Below are 20,431 nucleotides of genomic sequence, written 5' to 3'. Positions count from 1 at the left end.
CCCATAATAGTGGCTCTGTGGTAAGCAAAACTTATACACAAAAAAAAACTTATCTGAAGTTGTGGGTTTTCAGTGAAGCATAGAAGACAATTATGCTTACAAAGCAGGGTGTAATTATCAGTCTTGACAATTCCAAAGTATAGTGGAGAGAAGGTGGAGGTGAAATGTGGAAGGGTTTGCAGGACGGGTAAGGGTGATAACATCCCATTCCTAAAAATTGGGGAGTTAAGTGTTAGTGTCAGTAATAGATGGAACAAGGGTCACCTGCATGGCTCAGTCGGTTAAGCAGCAGACTCTTGGCTTCAGCTCAGGTCATAATCTCACGGTGGTGGGATCAAGCCCCGCCCCCTGCCACCCTGCCCCAGTCAGGCTCCGTGCTCAGCGTGGAGTCTGCTTCAGATTCTCTCTCCTGCTCCCTCTGCCTCCAGCTCATGTGCTCTCTCTCGCTGTAATAAATAAAAACCCAGACTGAAGTAAAATGAAGGAATTAAAAATTGTGATATAAGTCTATTACCAAGAGAGGGAAGGGGAAGATAGGGTTAGTATAAAAGAACCAAATCCATATCTATCATAGCAAGGAGTCAACAGCACATGTCTAATGTTTCTAAGTCAAGAAACAGAGATATATTATTTAGAGGAATGGAAGTAACCACTAAAGAAATTAAAATAGTTGCTTCTCCAGAGCAGGACAGAGAGTGAACTGTGGCTTATCTAGACATTTTTTTTAACCAACAGATAATATTCTATCTTGATATATTAAGGGAAAGATGTATAAGTATTTAGGTTTAGGGAAATACTTAAAAGAACAGGCTGAGTGCTCATTTGCCAGGTGTTAAGACAGAGGAAAGAACTACTGAAAGAAATAAGCAGCACAATTCCTGGGGTTCAGACAGAAATGAGGATAATTCCAGTCCTACCAGGTGGAAAGGATAAGCCTTGTAATACATGAGCATCAGGTGGAACCCTCAGAAGGTGGGCTCAATGAGCCCTACACTACAGCCTTCTCTGGACCCAACCTAACAAATCCTCAAAAGGCCCATAATAATCCAATGAATTCTAAATAATTTGGCTATGTGCATAAACAAAATCAAACACTATTTAAAGAAATATCACAAAATGCAGCAACCAATAATGAAAAGTTCATTATGTTTAGCATCCAATCAAAAAATTACCATGAGTAAAATATGACTCATAGCTAGGAGAAAAAGCAAGCAATCAAAAAGACACAGAAAGGATAGAAATTTTGTAACTAAGCTATGGGGATTGAAGAGCTGTTTATAAATATGCTCCATTTGTTCAAGAAGGTAGAGGAAAGCTTGACATGATGTGAAGAAAAACAGGAAATACAGAAAAAAGTAAAATAGAACTTCTGGAAAGAAAAACAACAGTAATCAAGACATTGTGGTATTGGCAGATAAACATAAACATAAAGATAAACATATAGATAAATGAAACAAAGGAGAGCCCAGATACATAGATGTTCATGTGTCAAATCAATTGATTTTCAAAAAGGTTTTAGATTATTCAATGGGCAAAGGAGAATCCTTTCATAAATAGTATTGAAACAATTATATGGGAAAGTAACTTTGATGCTTACCACCAGCATACACAAAAAGTAACTTAAATGAAACATAAGCTAAAGGTAAGAGCTAAAATTAACAACTTCCAGGAAAAAAAAGAAAAGGAGAAAATCTTTGTGATCTTACAACGGGCAAAGATTTTTTTTGATACAACAGAGAAGAGCACAACCCATAAAAGAAAAAAATCAGTGAATAGTAATCAACATGAAAGATTTCTCTTCTTTGAAAGAGGATGTCAAGGAAATGAAAAGACAAACGTGAACTAAGAAAAAATATTGGCAAAAATATGTCAAAATGTGTGTCAGATTTATAACCAGAATATATGAATAGCTCCTATGATTCAATACTAAGAAGACAACCTAATAAAAATAGGCCTGATTAAAAAAAAATGTGAATAGACACTTCATTGAAAAGGATACATGGGTGACAAACAGGCATAGGAAAAGATGTTCAACATCATTAGTCATTAAGATAATGCAAATTAAAAACCATGAGGTACTACTACACACCCTAGAAAGTATAAAATCAATGTCTACCAGGCCAAGTGTTAGCAAAGATGTGGAAACAACTGACCTTCTCACGTATTTCTGGTTGGAGTATCAAATATATAGCTGCTTTGGAAAAGTTTTAGCAGTTTCTTTTAAAGTTAGGCATTCATTTACCGTATTACCTGGAAATCCCATGTGTAGTTATCTATTCAAGAGAAATTAGAACATGTCCACAAAAAGATTTGTACGAGAATATTGATAGGAGGTTTATTCATAATAGTCAAACACAGAAACAATGCAAATGTCCATCAACCACTGAATGGATAAACAAATCATGGCATAGCTACATGATGGGATACTACTCAGCAATAAAAATCAGTAACTACTGATACACACAGCAGCATGATGATTCTTGAAATTCTTATGCAGAGCCAAAGAACCCAGACACAAAAGACTACATACTATATAGCTCCTTTTATATGAAATTTTGGAACAGAACAAAGAAGAGTGATAGCAGATGGGTGGTTGGTTGCCAGGGTTGGGGGTGGAGGAGGGAAATGATTGCAAAAGGGCACAAGGGGACTTTTTGGGGTGATGGAAATGTTCTATACCCTGATTGCAATGACAGTTGTATGACTGTGGGTATTTGTCAAAACTGATCAAACTTATATTTAAAACTGGTGCATTTTATTATATGTAAATTATGCCTTAAAACAGATTCTAAAGAATAAAAGTGAATGTCTCTAGAAGCAAGCCTGAGAGTCATAGAACATCGTTTCTTATCACTTGAACTTCTATACTTTTATTTCCATGGGCATGTATGACGTTGGTTTAAAAAAAAATTTAAGGGGAGGGGCACCTGGGTGGCTCAGTTGGTTAAGTGTCCAACTCTTGATTTTGGCTCAGGTCATGACCTCAGTGCCCTGAGGTCGAGCCCCGTGTCTGCTTCTCTCCCTCTGCCTCTCCCTCTGCCCCTCCCCTCATGCTCTCACTCTCTCTCAAATAAATAAATAAACCTTAAAAAAAAATTGTAAGGGGAAAGAAGATTGAATTTTTACCAGATTAACTTGAACCACATCTTAATGTGGTCAATACGACTATGTTTTATTTCAGGGATAAAATAAATAAACTTAAGATGTTACCCCAAAACCCCACAAAAGCACAATGTAAAGGTCCCATTCACGAGGGCAAAAACGACCTATATGCCAAAGTCTTTCTGAGCACCCCTGAGGCAAGACAGGACAAATGTTGAGATGTGCAGTTACAATAAAATCACAATTTTTAAAAAATTTATAATATAATCTTAAAGTTCTTCTGGAAAAAATAAATATACAGGGATAGTCAAGAATTGCCCCAGTAAATGGTTTCTACCTCACAGGGAAAGGAGGCTATGTATTTTTAAAATTATTCAACTCCTTTTAATTTAATATGCCTTTGGTGGATTTGTGTATGTTTTATAGCAATCACTAGCAAAGTGATCTTGGTTTACCATAGATTCCTAGGAGGTTCTACTGACTTTATACTGAGCAAGAGTCTTCCTATTTCACACTCTCATTACGACATGAGATCTAGATAAACTGCATTTACTTGATGGACTTAGATTTTAAACATTTAGTTTGTGAACTAGATGCCCGCAGAATGTGACTTATAGATTCTGGAGGAAAGACCTAGACGTGCAATTTGTTTGTCAATATACCCCAAATCTCTTCCAAATAATAGGAGTTTAAGAGCTTATGAATCAACCTGAACAGCTTGCTGATGATCATTTGACAGACTGTGTGGGAAATTGAGTTTACTTCAAATTTATGAACTGATGGAGCTATTCCTTATAATGATTAACAATGAGTCATAGAAGAAACCAAGGGTCATTCTCAGGCACATGTGCCTAACGTCAGGTGTGGAGAGAGTGAGAACAGTTGTAGAAGAGGGAAAGGTCTCATGACAGTCTGTTAGCTAATTCTCATTTTTAAAGTGAAGACACAGACTGGAAAAATTTTAAGGCAAACTTAGTACCTAAAACATCTCCAAAATGGGTGCTTTGTGAAAAACCTGGGTCACAATCCCCAATAGATGATTATTAATATAAGAAAGCAATGACTCAGAGGAAGCTGTAATAGTATCACAATATGTTTACTTAATTTGGGAACTCAGAATAGAATATAAGTGCGGGGAGCATAGGGTACTGCATACATTGCTCAGATAATTGATGTTTTTACCTGAAAAACACATCATATACACATTCCAAGGCCCAGATGTGAAACACTTAGGACAGTATATAAAAAGTAACTGAAGTAAATGTAATAGTAGATGGTTAAGTGGAAAAAAGACACAGAACCAGTCTTCTGAATGTGATTTTGTAATATAGTCAATGTTAATTACACTTAAAAAGAGTAATCAATAAAATGAATATGGTTTTAGTGGGAGTTCTTTCAATAACTGTCCAGCAAATATCGATTGAGCAGAGGCTATACTGAGTTTCTTTAAAGCATTATTTTGTTCCAACATCCAAAAATCTTATGAAGGATTATTCTGTTCTAATATCCCAACAATCCTATGAAAGGGGTATTGTTATTTTCCCTATGTTATGAATAAAGAAACCAAATGCAGAGTATAATTACACAGCCAATTAGTAGTGGAGTTGGGATTCAAACCCAAGTATCTCCATACTAAGAGCAGAAGTGTTGACCGCTAAGCTAAAGAAATATCATCAGGTGAAATCCAGACTATTCAATGATTAAATATTTTAAAAATCTGGGGCGTCTGGGTGGCTCAGTTGGTTAAGTGACTGCCTTCGGCTCAGGTCATGATCCTGGAGTCCTGGGATGGAGTCCAGCATCAGGCTCCCTGCTTAGCAGGGAGTCTGCTTCTCCCCCTGGCCCTCACCCCTCTCATTCTCTCTCTCTCTCTCTGTCATTCTCTCTCTCTCAAAAATAAATAAAATTTTTAAAAAATTTTAAAAATCTGAATAAATATAGTATAAAATGTTTATGTTTAAAGTTCTATTTTTTAAACAAAAAATAAGCTTTGTTTCAAAATTTTCTATTAATCAACCTCTGGGTTAATTCTGCCTGTAGCACAACCGGAAGATGACCCCATGTTGCTTCCTCTCATTCTTACAGAATTATAGATTTCAGAAATATCAATCCAACCATAATCATTAAGTTACTATTTCTGCCCTTCTGTACCTATAAGTGCACAGGGTTTGGCCCTAAAATCAGACCCTATGGACAACACACATACACATAACAGTCGTTTATGATCTAAAACAGAAGAAGACTAATAATACATATGAAATGATTAGAAATTACATTGGGAATAATTGTCTAAATTCTGACTGAACAAGCGGTGAATTGAGTGGGATACAAATAGCCCTTTGTACAAAACAACAATTCTCCAAGTGTGCCCCAAGAAAACCTGGGGATCCACATTTCAGGAGGTTCTCAAAATCAAAACCGTCTTCCTAATGGGGCTTTACTCTCATTCTGTCATGAGGGGACACAGGCATTTTCCGCTATCATGTTCTTGGAATGTAAATTCCTAACTTTTGCAGCTCCAGCGAAGTGGGAAATCTGAGGGAAAGACCACAGTGAGGTGGCCTGGAACCCTGGGACAGGCTTTCAAAGTTCATTAAAATGGTCCCTGCACAGCGCTCTTCAAAGAACCTTCAAAATATGTGGTAGTAAGCGCTCTTGTCTTCTACACCAGCGGTTGTCCAATTTAAACCTGCATCAGAACCACCTGGAGGGCTTGTTAAAACACAGATTGCTAGGTCCCACCTCCAGATAGCATGATTCAGTGTTCTGAAATCTGAATCACTGTTCTCAGCTGTTGACCTACCAAACTCTGACCTCTGTCCAACTGGCTAGGCTTCAGATGGTAAAACCAAGTACGTGACCTACTCTAAGCTTTTCAACTTCCTGTGGTTTGTCCTCATACGTTGCTCTTCGAAAACTCACTACTTGTGTCCACTGCTCTCAGATAAGTCCACGTGGAAAAGCTTCCAAAACATCTGACATTAAAGGTTCTTTCCAGATGTTCACACATCAGTAATGTTAGCTGAAGTTGGAAGTTTTAGTTCTGGAATGATTCATTGGAACTGCAGATGATGCAGGTGAAAACCCTTGGAGTGTAAGCAAATATCTGGGAGCCATCCTCAGTATGGTTTCAGTCGGTAGAAGAGGTAAGTGTTTAAATAAAAATATTATCTGTAATTGCTAAGAATATGCCTTTCATGATACTCTGGGGTGTGCACTGCACCCAACAGAATTTCATGAGGTGGAGAAGTCTTTGAGGGCCTGTTGTCCTAACAGAAGTCTTGCCAGTATTCTGACGGAATTAGGAAGTCCTCCTTGAGCTGCCCTCCAGACATGAGCACACACAAAGGAAGCTTCATCTGAAATCCTAGGCAAATAAAAGTCAAGTGAGGAAAGTGGAACAATAAATTTTAGAATTGGCAAGTAGCAACATTTTGCAACCTTGAAGACATTAGTTAACTAAGGGTTGGAATTCCACAAAGCTGCAATTTTGATAACCAAATGCCCCCCCAAAGGTGAAGACTTTACCTGGAAAAAGATCTAAAGGACAGTTCTTTAAGTCAGGGTAATAGGCACGAAAGTCCTGTATGCCAAAATCCTGGGGGCCAGGGGAATAATCTGCAGAAAAGAGGGAAAGGAGAGAATTGACCTTGGTTGGGGGGGGGGGGACGCTGAAACACTCCTTTAGATGGGCTGGGGTTCCAGAGCCATTTTCCTTGTGTCTCTCTTAGGTATTTAGCATTTCCCTAAGAGATTTGCCTTCCCTAGACAACATCAGTCTTCTGCGAAGGTTCAGCCTTGACGTGCTGACGTTTGACCTGCTCTCTTTATAGTTATCTTTCCTCAGGTCTAGAATTCTCAATTGTTTCTAAACCAAGAACTTCACAAGGATTCCAAAGCTCCTCATGCCATATCCATTCAATTTGTCCAAGTTTATTCAATAGGAGACTGCAAGGTGCTCGTTCGGCATAACATACCTTATTCGATACTTTAGGGGAAGAGAAAGATGGGTCTGACATAGATTTTGCCCCAAAGGTTCTCATATATTGTCTGGTTGAACAAATAAGTTGCCTACATTTACTCTGATGAGACAGAGGTGACAGGGATGATCGTGGCAAGAAAGACAAATGTAATGTTCGAGAGCTAAGTGAAGGGTGTGGGGGGTCAGGAAAGGTTGTGAGGAAGAGGGGCTATTTCAACGATCTCTGAGGAATAGGCAGAATTTGAACATGTAGAGATAAGAGTAGGCAGTGTATTAAATTTGTCTGGGTGACCATTTGTATGGGCAAAGCAAACCCAGCCGAGCTCAGTACCCCAGAATCAATCCCTCCATGAGGTAGGTCATCTCATTCACATAGCGAGTCCCCCCAAATAAAAGTCTTTCTGGAGTTCAGTAACATCCTTGTCTAGAAATATTTTTAGAGATTTTTTTTCCTCTTCCCTGGATAGACAGTTTCTTAGTGTGAAATCCAATGCTTCACAACACAAATTCATATTTGTGCTTTGTCTGGAGTAAATTTTTTAAAACAGCCATGCTGAGATTTATGTTATTTGTATACAAATGGTGCATTTGACATGGGAAAGACCTCTACAAATCTGGCTGCCTCAAGACTCTTTGGGGAGAATAACAGAGAAATCACCCCAGTGTAAATTTCATATCCTCAGGTCTGTCTCAGCCATATATTTCCAGTTGAATGGTTTCATCACAGATGAAAAACACTTGGATTAAAAAGAAGAGAGGGACAGATAAGAAGGAGGAGGAAGGGGGCGCCTGGGTGGCTCAGTCGTCAAGCATCTGCCTTTGGCTCAGGTCACGATCCCAGGGTCTTGGGATAGAGCCCCGCTTGTGTTCCCTCTCTCGCTGTCAAATAAATAAATAAAATATTTAAAAAGAAAGGAGAAGGAAGTAGAGAAAAAAGCCCAAAGGCAACAAAATGAAGGAAGAAGTTGTCTGGATATGTGGAGAGCATAAAAGGAGGCAAGGGGAGGGATGGAAGGGGAGATAGGGTTGGGTGACAAGAAGACTTTGTAAAGCAATGCAAACCCTTTTGCCTGTCCTCACTGTGAAAAGTGCCATGGACTCTCCTAGGGAGATTGCTCCCCATGGACACACCCATTATCAGGGCTTGCTTGCCCAGCGCTTGGCATTCCTGTCCTTGTGGGACGGAGGAAAGAAAGACAGAATGCATGGGCTGGAGGAGGCGATGCATGCCAGGGAAGCCCGTGAGGATTGGAGGAAACAGACCACTCTGGCCCCAAGAGCCAGACACCTGTGTAAACTGCAGGAAGCTGAGAGGAGCCCAGCTGAGCTGATGGAGACAACACATGCACACGGCTGGGGGAGGCAAAGCCACGCAGAGACAAAGGCAGGCGCGTACATGCGAGTGTGCGTGCACACACACACACACACACACACAGGGACGTGAATAGAGGCAGACTGATCCAGGAAGGAGCAGAGAAACATTCAGAGGGAAAAAGAAATATTAAAGACAAGGAAAATTACCCCCCTAAAAAATTATCTAAAGAAAAATGATTATTTCTAAATAAATGCACTTTTATGGCATTTTCATAGAAATTTGTTAGCTTTGGTATCAAATTTGTTATCAAAATAAATCAAAATAAATTAGTTATCAAAAAAGTGTAAACCCTACCTCTCACTGGATTAAGAGTACCCAGTTAATTTAACTTAATAATTTGTCAAATATCTAGACAGATAAGAACTCACATTAAAAAAAATAAAAAAACCTAGAGGCATTTTGTAAAATGCATATGCCCAGGCCCTACCCCAGACCTACTGAATCAGAATTTCCAGGCATGAGCACTAAATTGTAGGGGATACCGATGCCCACTCCTACTGAAGAAGAGCTCCTGAGACATGGGGAGGGCCTTGCATTCCCTTTAGAGGAACATAGAGGCTGTCTCTGGACAGTTTCTATGAAACCGTTCACCTGCTATGTTTTAAAGGGAACATGTCCAATGCACACCCAAACATACAGAGGGAAACAGTGATAAAGATCTTGAAATTTGAATTCTTAGAAAAACAGTATACAATATAAACAAGTTAACACCAAGCACTTTCACAAATGCTCTAATCTAACATCATTAAGGTATAGTAATTCTCACTTACCTAAGCATATTTATTCTCATGTTTTTGGTACATGAGCACAGTGCAAGATAGGGTTTCCCAAAGTATGCTCCATATCATGCTAATCCCCCAGAGGGCTCTTTGGAGAAAAAAGTTAAAGGAGATTGAGAACTGCTACACATTCTCCCCAGCATCCCCACACATACACCAACCACCACGATCCAATGAATAATAGTATTTAAGACATTCTTTTAAACCTACTTAATCTATTTTTAAACTTATTTTCCAAAATTTTATGACCACAGAGCCAATTTTCAATCTAATGCCTATAAGTGTCATGAGGAACTAGTATTACAAGAAACTCACTTTTAAAAAGCACTGAAACTTTGTATAAAGAAAAGTAACCCATCACAAATCACATTTTTTTAAAGGAGGCAAAGCCAGTGATTTACAAAATTATAATTATAAAACACAGCAACAACACAGGCCTATGTTAAAAGCACATATCCTGGGCGCCTGGGTGGCTCAGATGGTTAGGCGTCTGCCTTCGGCTCAGGTCATGATCCCAGGGTCCTGGGATGGAGGGTCGCACTGGGTTCCCTGCTCAGTGCAGAGCCTGCTTCTCCCTCTCCCTCTGCCATTCCCTCTGCTTGTGCTCTTCTGTCTACCTCTGTCAAATAAATAAATAAAATCTTAAAAAAAAAAAGCACATATCCTGGCATTCAGTATTTTCCATACTCTATGTTCCTAAACTACCTTAGATGAAGATCAAACTAAATTATTTTTTATTCGTTAAAGAAAAAAAACACTTTCTGAGGAATTTGAGTTAAACACAGCTCATGGGCATATCATCCAGGGAAGTACTACATCTGGGTAACCTACAGAAGCAAATTTAATGCCAAAGGCACCTGGAAAAGAAAGTCACTGGTACAAGATTAACATGGATGAGCCTCTTCTCCTGATCAGGATGCCCTGCTGCCCATTGGGTTGCAGTATAGGGTGAGATCAGGTCCTGTAAGCTCCCTGTCCTTTCACTTTGCAGTTTGCCTCAGCCCCTTAGTGAAGCCGGCACACAAGGAGGATGACTGGAAGTAGATCAAATCGGCTGTTGGTGAAAACACTGGGTTGATTCATAATTTCATAATTCACCAGCTCACACACATATGTTACATAAGCAAATCTGGCTTGATAGAATCGCTTTCAGAAAGCCCCTGAAGGTGGGGCAAATCTGGTTTTAGAAAGGAACACAGGGAGTGCCTGGGTGGCTCAGTCTGTTAAGCATCTGGCTCTTTGGTTTTGGCTCAGGTCCTGAATCTCATGGGTCATGAGATCAAGCCACATGTCAGGGTCCATGCTCAGCAGAGGTTGCTTGAAGATTCTCTTTCTCTGCCCCTCCCCCCACTTGTGCACATGCTCACTCTCTCTCTCTCTCTCTCTCTCTCTCATAAACAAATAAATTTTTTTTTAAAGGAACACAGGATGAGAGACAAACCTCTCATGAGGGGAATTGGGAAGATGAAAAGCTAGTAAGAATATACAAACTTTTATTTCTAGACTTAATGAACCAAGAGAAAGAAAACTTCACAGGTGGTTCCTGAGTGGCATACACACTTGGTACTATAAAATAAGCAGAGAGAATAATTGTTTAAAAATTGGGCTTTTTATCATGGAGGTGGTTTTTACACATGGTTTTGGAGCAAATTGTTGCTAGGAAATATGACAGAATGAAGACACGGACTGTAAGTGATATTCGGGGTGTGTGCAAGATAGGGCAGGGTGGGCAAGATGATCCAACGTAACCAAATGTAACTAGATACATTTCTTGCCCGTGGTTGATTTGGCATCAATTTTAAGTCTTTATTTTGAAATTTCCAAAGCACACCTTTCTAACTTGGTTCTAGAATATGAAACCTGACATGCATTCTTGTAAAACCCATTGTCCGCACGAAGGACAATGGTGGTGAGAGAAAACAATTCAGCAAAAAATAATTTATAAAAATCCATTCCATCGCTTACCAAATCAAGATTTTGTTAATTAAGTCTCAGTTTTCTTCTTAATAGAAACAGGTGTGGTTTTATTCAAAGTAAAAATATCAAATAATCTTCTAACAGCAACAAAGCTATATACTATTTGTTGATTCCCATTGCTCTCTTTCTTTCCCAAATCCTCTCCCCTGTCCCACCCCTGAATATTTCAGATAATGCCAAGCCAGCAGCTGGGGGAATCAGAGCATAGCAGCTGGATCTTCTGGGTGCTAAGGAAAAAACAACCACTACCACCACCATTTCAGTAATGGAAATGAGATGATGTTTTTCAAAGCACCCTCTGTGTGAAATGTGCCACGGACACAGACCTCCTTGTAGTTCCCCTGTGTGGCTTCATTGAGGCTAAAGAGGGGGGGAAAAAAGGTTTTTATTACCTTTGAATTGATTGGGTGACTCAAATTGATGGTTTAGGGGAGTGAAAATATCTATTGATTTGTGGATGAAAGAAGTATGTAGAGATTAGATAATATTTGGGGAGAAATATTAATTGTAAAAAGCAGATCATAAGGAAATATGCATAGGATAATCCCACTTTGTTAAAATAAGTAATCTTTTTTCCATGAAAAATGTATTGGAGGTAACAGGCTGCTAAAATGGTAGATAGTCTCAATGTGCTGGTTTTGATTAAGGCATCATTAGGATAGATTCAGGATGAGTAGGAGACAGGCCTCCATAATTTCGGACTTTAGAAATAAAATGGTCAAGTACCAGTTGTACAATTCTAGGTCACTTACCAAAGGACCTCTCACTCACATTGAGACTATGAAGAGGTCAGGACAAGTGAACGGGGTTTTCAGGAAGGTAACTGTAGAGACTGTCGCGGTGTTCCAAATTCCCCTCCCCCAAAGCAGGGGTTAGGCAGCGCCACCTTCTTCACCTCCAATCTCATGAGGATGGACTTCCATGGGATTACTCAGAGAGCTTTGAGTACATTGTCTTTGGGGGACACAAAGGACTAGTAACTAATACACTGAGAGTGTTAAAAACCATATCGCAGTGGGGCAGAGATAGCTGCCTAATTGGACTAATTGGAATTAGTCTAATTGTCCTAGGGTTTGTTGGGGAAAAAGATGCATGAGGATTTTTCATGGACCAGAGGGGAATCACATGTGAGAGCAGGCTAACAAAGGCTGGTCTTGGGTCCTCTAAAATAAAAGTATCCAGACGGGCAGAGGGACTGAGTGTCAGGAAGCTGAAGACAGACAACTAGATTCCTAGAAGCTACGGAAGTACTTGCAAATAACCATCCCGAATTGCATATAGTCTTCAGTGATGGGAATCTCTGAAGAACTAGGAAAAGGGCCAAAAAAAGTAGTTAGCTTTACCTAGGCCATTTTTGAAAGTGAAAATGGCAGCTACTAATAATTATTCTGGGACAATAAACATAAACCAGCACTGTTCCCAGCAAACCGTAAAGAATGGTTATCCTAATTTTTACTCACTCAGCCGCATGCCAATAGCTCTCGCTATTTAAGATTGTGCCTGTACCCCGTTGGCTAGACCACGAAGGGATGGGAAATCTTGCGAGAAAAGGATAAGCTATGAAAGAGAAAAGGACTATATTCCCCATTCCCAAGAGTTATTCAGTTGTCTATTATTTAGTTTTGAAACTTAAAGGTGTTTCAAGCTAGTCTTTTGCTGCTAATTTCTAATTATACTGCAGTATATTTAACAAATATTTTCTGCATGATATTGATTTTTTGAAGCTTTTCAATGGTTTAAGACTTTTGTAAAAGCTGTACACTTTGAAGACAACAGTATTCTCTGTTTCCTGGGGTTGAGTTCCACATATTTTACCAACCTAAACCTCACACGTTACATGAAAATAACTCAAAATTGACCATAGCTTTAAATAAAATCATAAAACCATAAAGCTTTTCAAAGATAACATAGGAGATCATTCAGACTGAGGACTGAGGACTTGATGAAGAGTTCTTAAACAAAATACCAAAAACATGATCCATTAAAGAAAAAAAAAATCAGTAAATTAAACTATATCAAAATTAAAGTCCTTTGTTTTGCAAAAGACCCCATTAAGGGCACAAAGAGACAAGTTGCTGATCAGGAAAAAATATTTGGAAATAACATCTGACAAAAGACTAGACTATACAAAGGACACCCAGACTCAACAATATAAAAACAAACAATCCAATTAGAAAATGGGCAAAGACGTAAAGAGACATTTCACTGAAGAGGATATATGAATGGTGAATACACACATGAAAAAATGTTTATTACTGGCCATTAGGGAAATGTAAATTAAGACCATGATGAGGTATCACCACACATCTACTAGAACAGCTAAAATAAAAAATATTGACAATGCCAAATGCTGGCAAGGATGTGGAGAAAGTGGCTCTCTCATACATTTCTGTTGGAAAGAGTTTGGAAGTTTCTTTAAAAATTAGACATATATGTACCATATAAGCCCAATATTGTACTCCTAAGCATTTACCCCAGAGAAATAAAAACATGTCTGCATAAAAATCTATATATGACTGTTCATAGCATATTTATTTGTAATGGTCAAAATATCCTCAATAGATGGATGATTAAACAGTGGTACATCCATACCATGGAATACTATTCAGCAATAAAAAGGAGCAAACTCTTGAGACAGGCAACAACTCAGATGGAGCTCAAGGTCAGCACACTGAGTGGAACAAAAGACAATTTCAAAAGGTTATGTATTATATGGGTCATTTATATAACATTTGAAATGATAAAATTATAGAGATGGAAAAAAATTAGTGGTGTCCGGGGTTAGGGATGATGGAGGGAGAGGAGGAAAGTGGATGTCATGAGGAAATCTTTATCATGATGCAGTAGTTCTGGATCTTGATTGTGGTGGTGGTTACACAAATCTACACGTATGATAAAATACCCAGAACTACACTCAACACTCAATAGTAAATTCCTCAGTTTTATATTGGACTCTACTTATATTAGATGTGGCCACTGAGAGAAACCGGGCAAAGGGTACATGAGACCTCTCCGGGTTCTCTTTGCAATTTCTTGACTCTACAATTATTTCACAATAAAAAGTACTGCCAATTTTCATGAGGAGGATAAACTCTAAAATAACAACCCTACAAATTCAACTCAACTTTGATCCCAGATCTAAGAAGAGTCTAGAAAATATGAAACAAAGAAGAAAGTGTTAGGGAGAAAGGAGTTACCCAAATCGTATATATTTTCCCACTGGCAATTTTTTTTAAAAGAATGCCTTAAGAATATAATTCCTTATTTTTTTACTTTGCTGATGCTACCTTTTTAAGTAAAATATTTTTGAAATATCTACTACCATTTTTCCAACGTTTTTTCAAGTCATAACCAGTTTTATTGCAAAAGGACTCTGTGCACATTTATCAATTCTAGTACTTTAAGAGCTACCCAACAGGTCATTAACATGCAGAAACATGCATCGTGAAAAGCAAGAAATGTCACCCATTGCTTCTGCATATTAGCGATTCGTCCCCCCTGAGCAACAGTGTTCACATCACTGAGGTCTGTGAACGGTCACTTCTTTGCATTCATCCTGAGTGGAAGATGGAATGACGAGTATAAATGCAATGTACTGTAAACAATTTCTTACCAAAAAAGTCACAAATTAAACCAAAGTATTTTACAGAATTTACTACAAAACACTATAAAACTGCCTTCACTTAAGCTCTCTTCTCGCATCGGTGAGCCAACTGGGTGTTCGTAGTGGTGGTGACTCTTGGCATGAGGCACACAGATTCGGATCTTCATATAAACCTGCCAGGTCCCCTTCACTAGCCTCCTGAGGCGCACCGGTGGCGGCACTCTGAAACCTCGAGCTTTGAAATCCTGGGCGATCTCCTTCACCATCCTCCTGGAAAGGCAGCTTCTGGATCAGAAGATCGATGGATTTCCAGTAATCACGCGTCCTTGGAAGCACCAATTCCCGGCCTGCAGCGATGAGGCTTTTCCTCCCCGCCGGTAGAGGGAGCGCGTTCCCCCGCAGCGTTAGTGGGCAGCTCTCTGTGCGGCGCTTTCTCGCGCAGTCCGCTTACCTCCCGGCCGTTTCTTGCACGTGGTGCCAAAGTCTTGGGCCACTTCTGTTGTCCGATGCAGAGCTGCCGCCACCGAGCAAAAGCATGAAGCTCCTCCGAGGAATGACCAAACCACTCTGTGTTCTACTAACACTTCTTCATGGTTTGAAAGTAACAGAACATGGAGATTTGCCCAAGTTATGTATCCGAAGAAATAAAGTTATTTCTGAAAAGCAAGGTGTTGGGCATAAAGGGGTTTCTGTACTACACTTCCATTGTTCACGAAAAGGTTAGTAATATTATTCAATGTGACACTTCTGTATATTTTTGTTCATCAGCTTTAGGACAGGCAGACAGTACCGGAAGTCCTTTTTAAGTTTGACAGACCCAGAGATTAATGATGAATTCAGCTCCTCTTTGGCTTTGCTTGACTGCCAAGAGATTCCTGGGTGTCACACAGCAAACTGAGTGAATTTGATTGAAGAAATATTTATAGACTGAAATAATCAGTTGAGAAGAAGAGCATGTAATTATCACTGACAATGGAACAAACATGGTGAAAGCTATGAGTGATTTAGGAAGGAACCCCAGGCATCTGAGGCTGTGTTCTCCCCCCTTTATTTGTATCCATTTTTTTTGGTTGCTTGAGGAAGGACAGTAAATCTAGTCCCTGATACTCCCTCTTGGCTGGAAGAGGATGTCCCCAGATATGTGCTTTTAAACATATTAATTCATGTAATAGAAACTTTAGTAGAATTTCAGAAATTGTGACATGAAATTCAGAAATATGATATGAAAATTGGTCCTTCAGGTAGAAGATATTTTCTGTCCGTGCATAAGAGTCTTTCTTTATGATTAACTTCTCAGTCTCTGTTTTCCACTTTTAAGCCTAAGACCATCCCAAACATTTGAAGTTTTCCTTTATAATGAATTCCATTGGGAAAGGCAGGGCAACGTAAACAGAAGCAGTCCTTTGTGAGTGTGTGAACTCTAAATCAATAACAAGCTTTAATCTATGACATAAAATTGATGTTCTCTATGTCAGTGTTTTAAAGTGGGGCCCATTTATTCAATCAGAATGACTTCACAGACAGAAGATTGGGAGGAGATTGCACGGCCATGTGACCGTGCAAGCCATGTAACTCCTTTAAACCTGAGTTTTTTTTTTTCACTGTAAATGATGTGGCTACATAACATTAATGATCCTCATAAAATCACCAAAGGTTATTTTTTCAAATTCCTGAAAGAGCAACAGGAATAGAAATTTTAAAGAAAGTGATGGGAGTCTAGATTTAGCCCCTGTGGAGAAAGGGACGGTGAGCTGACGAAGGATGTCTGAAAGGATCGACCTGGGTTGCTTAGGAGCCGGCTGAGAGCAGGATTCTTTGGTCTCTGTTTGCAGGAAGATGTGGCTTTTCTGCAATAGCTCTCAGCAAAAATGTTTCTTATATGTCATGTCTACTCTGGTTTAGGGACCAGAGAGCCAGTATTAGGTAAATGAATGAAAAAGAGATCCTAGATGGGGTTGACAGCTTGGACTCATTACCTCTCAAGTACCTTTCCACCCAGAGACTCTCTATTCCTTCACAAGAATGAAGGTGCAAAGGCTTAAGGGAGCAGAGATAAAGGAAAAATTAATTTACATCAGAAGAACCAAGGAGGCTTGATGGAGACTGGAGCTGAGCTTTGAGGAATGCATGCCACTTGATGTTCATTCTAGTCTGACTGTTATGTGTCACAATCAAAACATAATCTCAGAAGCATGATAACCAACTCTTGAAGAATAGTATGTGTCTTTACGCAGGTTTTCTTAGATGGTGTGGCTGGAGGTTTCACACGTTCTTCCTTCACAGGTAACTTTCTGAAACTCCTGTCCGGACAGGTAATTTTCTCTTCTAAATCTTGCACACTCCCCGCCTCAGGGCGTCCTTCGCCAGCCCTGCCTCCAGCAGAGAGGACCAACACGGCTTCCACCCTACCCTGCTGCTGTCCAGGTCCCTCCAAGAATACCCAGGGACCTGAAGACCTTGCATGGTCCTTCCTTTCCCCCACAGGGTTTGCGCACAGAGTTCTGGGATTCATTTCTCACTCTGACCACTTTTCTCCTGAAATATTCTTGAGAAGAATTTCTGGTGGAAAAAACAAAAACAAAAAAACCCTCTCTATTGCAATGTAACGCAAGCCCTTTGAAGGGTCAAATAGATGCAGTTGCGTAAAACTAAAGTGAAATATATGCTGTATATAAAAATGTAGACAATCTACTCATAATTTGGCAGAGGGGGGTGGTTGGATAGAGACCCTGTAAGTTTTCCCTTCACTCCTGGCTGTGAGCCCTGTTTCCACCGACTTAGTTCAGCTGATGAACTGTCTTGTTCTGAATATGTTTTCTATGTCCTATACCACATCACTCTGGACGTGACCACCCTTTGCCCTTTTCCCTAAACATTTGTGTGTCCAGCAGTCCTCTCTGAATATTGAAGAATGACAAGAAGGGGCTACATCACAGATAATTCAACATTTACTGCTTTTCATAGTTCTCAAAAGCCCCCTGGCTATTTCCTACCACTCAACACAAATCCCCTGGGAAGGCAGAAGGACCCTCAAAGTGGAAAAAAAAAAAAAAAAAAAGACCAGAAGGGGAAAGATCTAAAGGACCAAGAATGTAGAGTCAAGTTAGCCTAAAAGACCCTAATAGCAAAAAGCAGAATTAGGACAGATCTCATACTGAAGATCTTTAACCGTATCGACTACTTGCCCTCTCCTTATCCTAGAACATTCAAACTGTTCAGAAAAAAAATATAACAGGGACTTACAGATATTTCTTCGGATTTTACTATGTATGTATAGATCCATTGTTTTCCGTAGTAGAATTACAGTGTGAAATTTAAGGTCATTGGCTCTCACACTGCTTTAGCGAATAGGATGCAAAATCACAGAGATATAGAAACTATTTCCCTCACAAAAATTCATAAAGTCTGAAAGTACTTTAGATTTGTATACATATTGGTTTAATTTCCACTCGTCTTCCTTTTCTTTTTCAGTCTCTCTAAGTAAATACATATACATGCGTTACATACATGCAGGATGTTGCTATGTTATATGACAACTGTATAGATCCATTACTAGTTCAAATGAGCCTCACTATATCCATGGAGCTTAGGAAGAAACAAGAGTGGTGGTTCCTATTTTGAGATTAGGGACACTGAAGCACAGAAGGGTTAAATGCCTTCCTTACCACAAGGTCACAGTGAGAATCTATGCTGGGAGAGGGAGAAAGGGTCTTTCCTTCACCGCGTACAGTTTTATATGTTAACCATCACGCACATGCTAAGTCAATGGATGCTGGCACTTTACATAAATATATGATGATGCAGTGCTATATGTAATAAAAATCTGAAGCATGAAATGTGGAAGCAATTCAAGAAAACAGATCTCACATTTTTGCCTTTGTCAGAGTCAGAATCTGACATGCTCTGATTAAAATTCAACATCTGCAGGCATTTAAAATTAAAATATACAGGTATTCATGTTTTCCTCCTCCCGTGATGTTTTATTGCTGCTTTTTTCATCTTAAATATTAAAAACATTACATTATTTTATTTCATATGTCGAACTTCATGTCTCAGTATATTACACACTGCCCTTTCACCTCTGAGCTCTGGTTCAAATCCAGCTCTTCGCTGAGGAAATACAAAACATCTGAAAATATTTAGTAGACTCATCTCAAGGCCTAATGGACTACAGTTTACACTAACTTGACAAACACAACAAACAAAAAGATTTGCCACAAATTAAAATGCTTATGTGAAAACATTCAGGAATGAACAGTATATAAAGGCCCCTCAGACAGACCTGAAGGCTGTGCCTTTATTCCACGAGGAATTTGAAACAAAGATGGAGAAAAATCTGGGCTGCACCTGTCCCACCCAAAACAGGTGAATGAAAGATCCGGATCATAGAACTCCACCTCTGCCATTTTGCAGACGAGAAAACTGCCATTTAGAAGGGGACAGGGGTTGGGAGGAATAAGAGAAAACAGCCCCAAAATAAATCATCAGCTGCATCACATTACTCTTCTGTTCATGCAAAAATTATTTATCGAGGCATGCACTGCATTCAAATACAGCTAGGCACTTTTTCATTGGTGCCTTCCAGCAAGTCAGGAAAATAAAGTTAACCTTGGCCTAGAGACAAATCAAAGAAACAAGTCTGCTTATTCTCTTAAGGACCAACTTTTATGAACAAGTTCATATTTCGTGATTTCAAAAAAAGGAAACAATAGGCCATTTCATATTAAATCTACTACCCTCTCTGGGAGTGGCTCGCCAAGTACCTTCGGAGGCACGGGGATCCTGAGGGGGACAGGCCCCACATAGAGGCATTCTGATTTTTTTTTTAACGTTCAATGCCATGTAGTCCAAAAACTATACACCTGCAGGCCACCAGTGTCTCTGTCCTACAGCTACTCTCTAGGCCCTACATTTGATGATGGATGGGTGCTGTGCCCCTTCCTCTACCACCACCTCCTCTCTCCCCCACCACCTCATCTTCTAGAAGACACTGCACGGTTGCCACTACTAAGGGAACAAATAAATCAAATCCTAAGTCAGAAGTTCAGTGTATAAAAATCTCTTGGGAAATCTGTTAAATGCACACTCCCAGGCCCAACCTCAGAGATTCCGATTCTGGAGGTTTGACATAGGGCCTGGGAATATGCATTTTAAAAGCTTGTCAGGAGATGCTGCTGCTGGTGGTCCAGGGCTCCATGCTGCAGCGTGGACCCAACGCCTGTTCTCAGTGGCTTCATCAAGGTGAAGGGAAAAAAACCAACAGAGGGGAAACGTCCATGCCCATCTTTGCTTCCTTTCCTTGGCCTTTAGGGCTGGCCATCTAGGAAGGTTTCACTGAGGATGGAGGACCCGATAGGGCTGAGGAGAAGACAGAGCAGGTCAGGCGATGGGGACCAGGACCTAGGTATATCCCACCCCAGGTCTCCCCAACTGACAGCTCATACCTTCCTTGACTCCATTCTTAGCAGCACATTCCACTGCTTAATGCCCTCCCCCCAGCAGAAAGTTCTTCCTCCCCACTCACCTGCATTCTTGAGATGTGGAGCCATTGTTGCTTTTAATTCTCCTCTCGATGGCAATAGGAAACATCAGGTACCACCCTTGGAGAGGAG

Source organism: Eumetopias jubatus, unplaced genomic scaffold (genome assembly GCF_037043125.1).
Source record: "Eumetopias jubatus isolate StellerSeaLion01/CBP00866 unplaced genomic scaffold, mEumJub1_p1.0 scaffold_7, whole genome shotgun sequence".
NCBI classification, from domain to species: Eukaryota; Metazoa; Chordata; class Mammalia; order Carnivora; family Otariidae; genus Eumetopias; species Eumetopias jubatus.
This window is presented reverse-complemented; position numbering follows the sequence as displayed.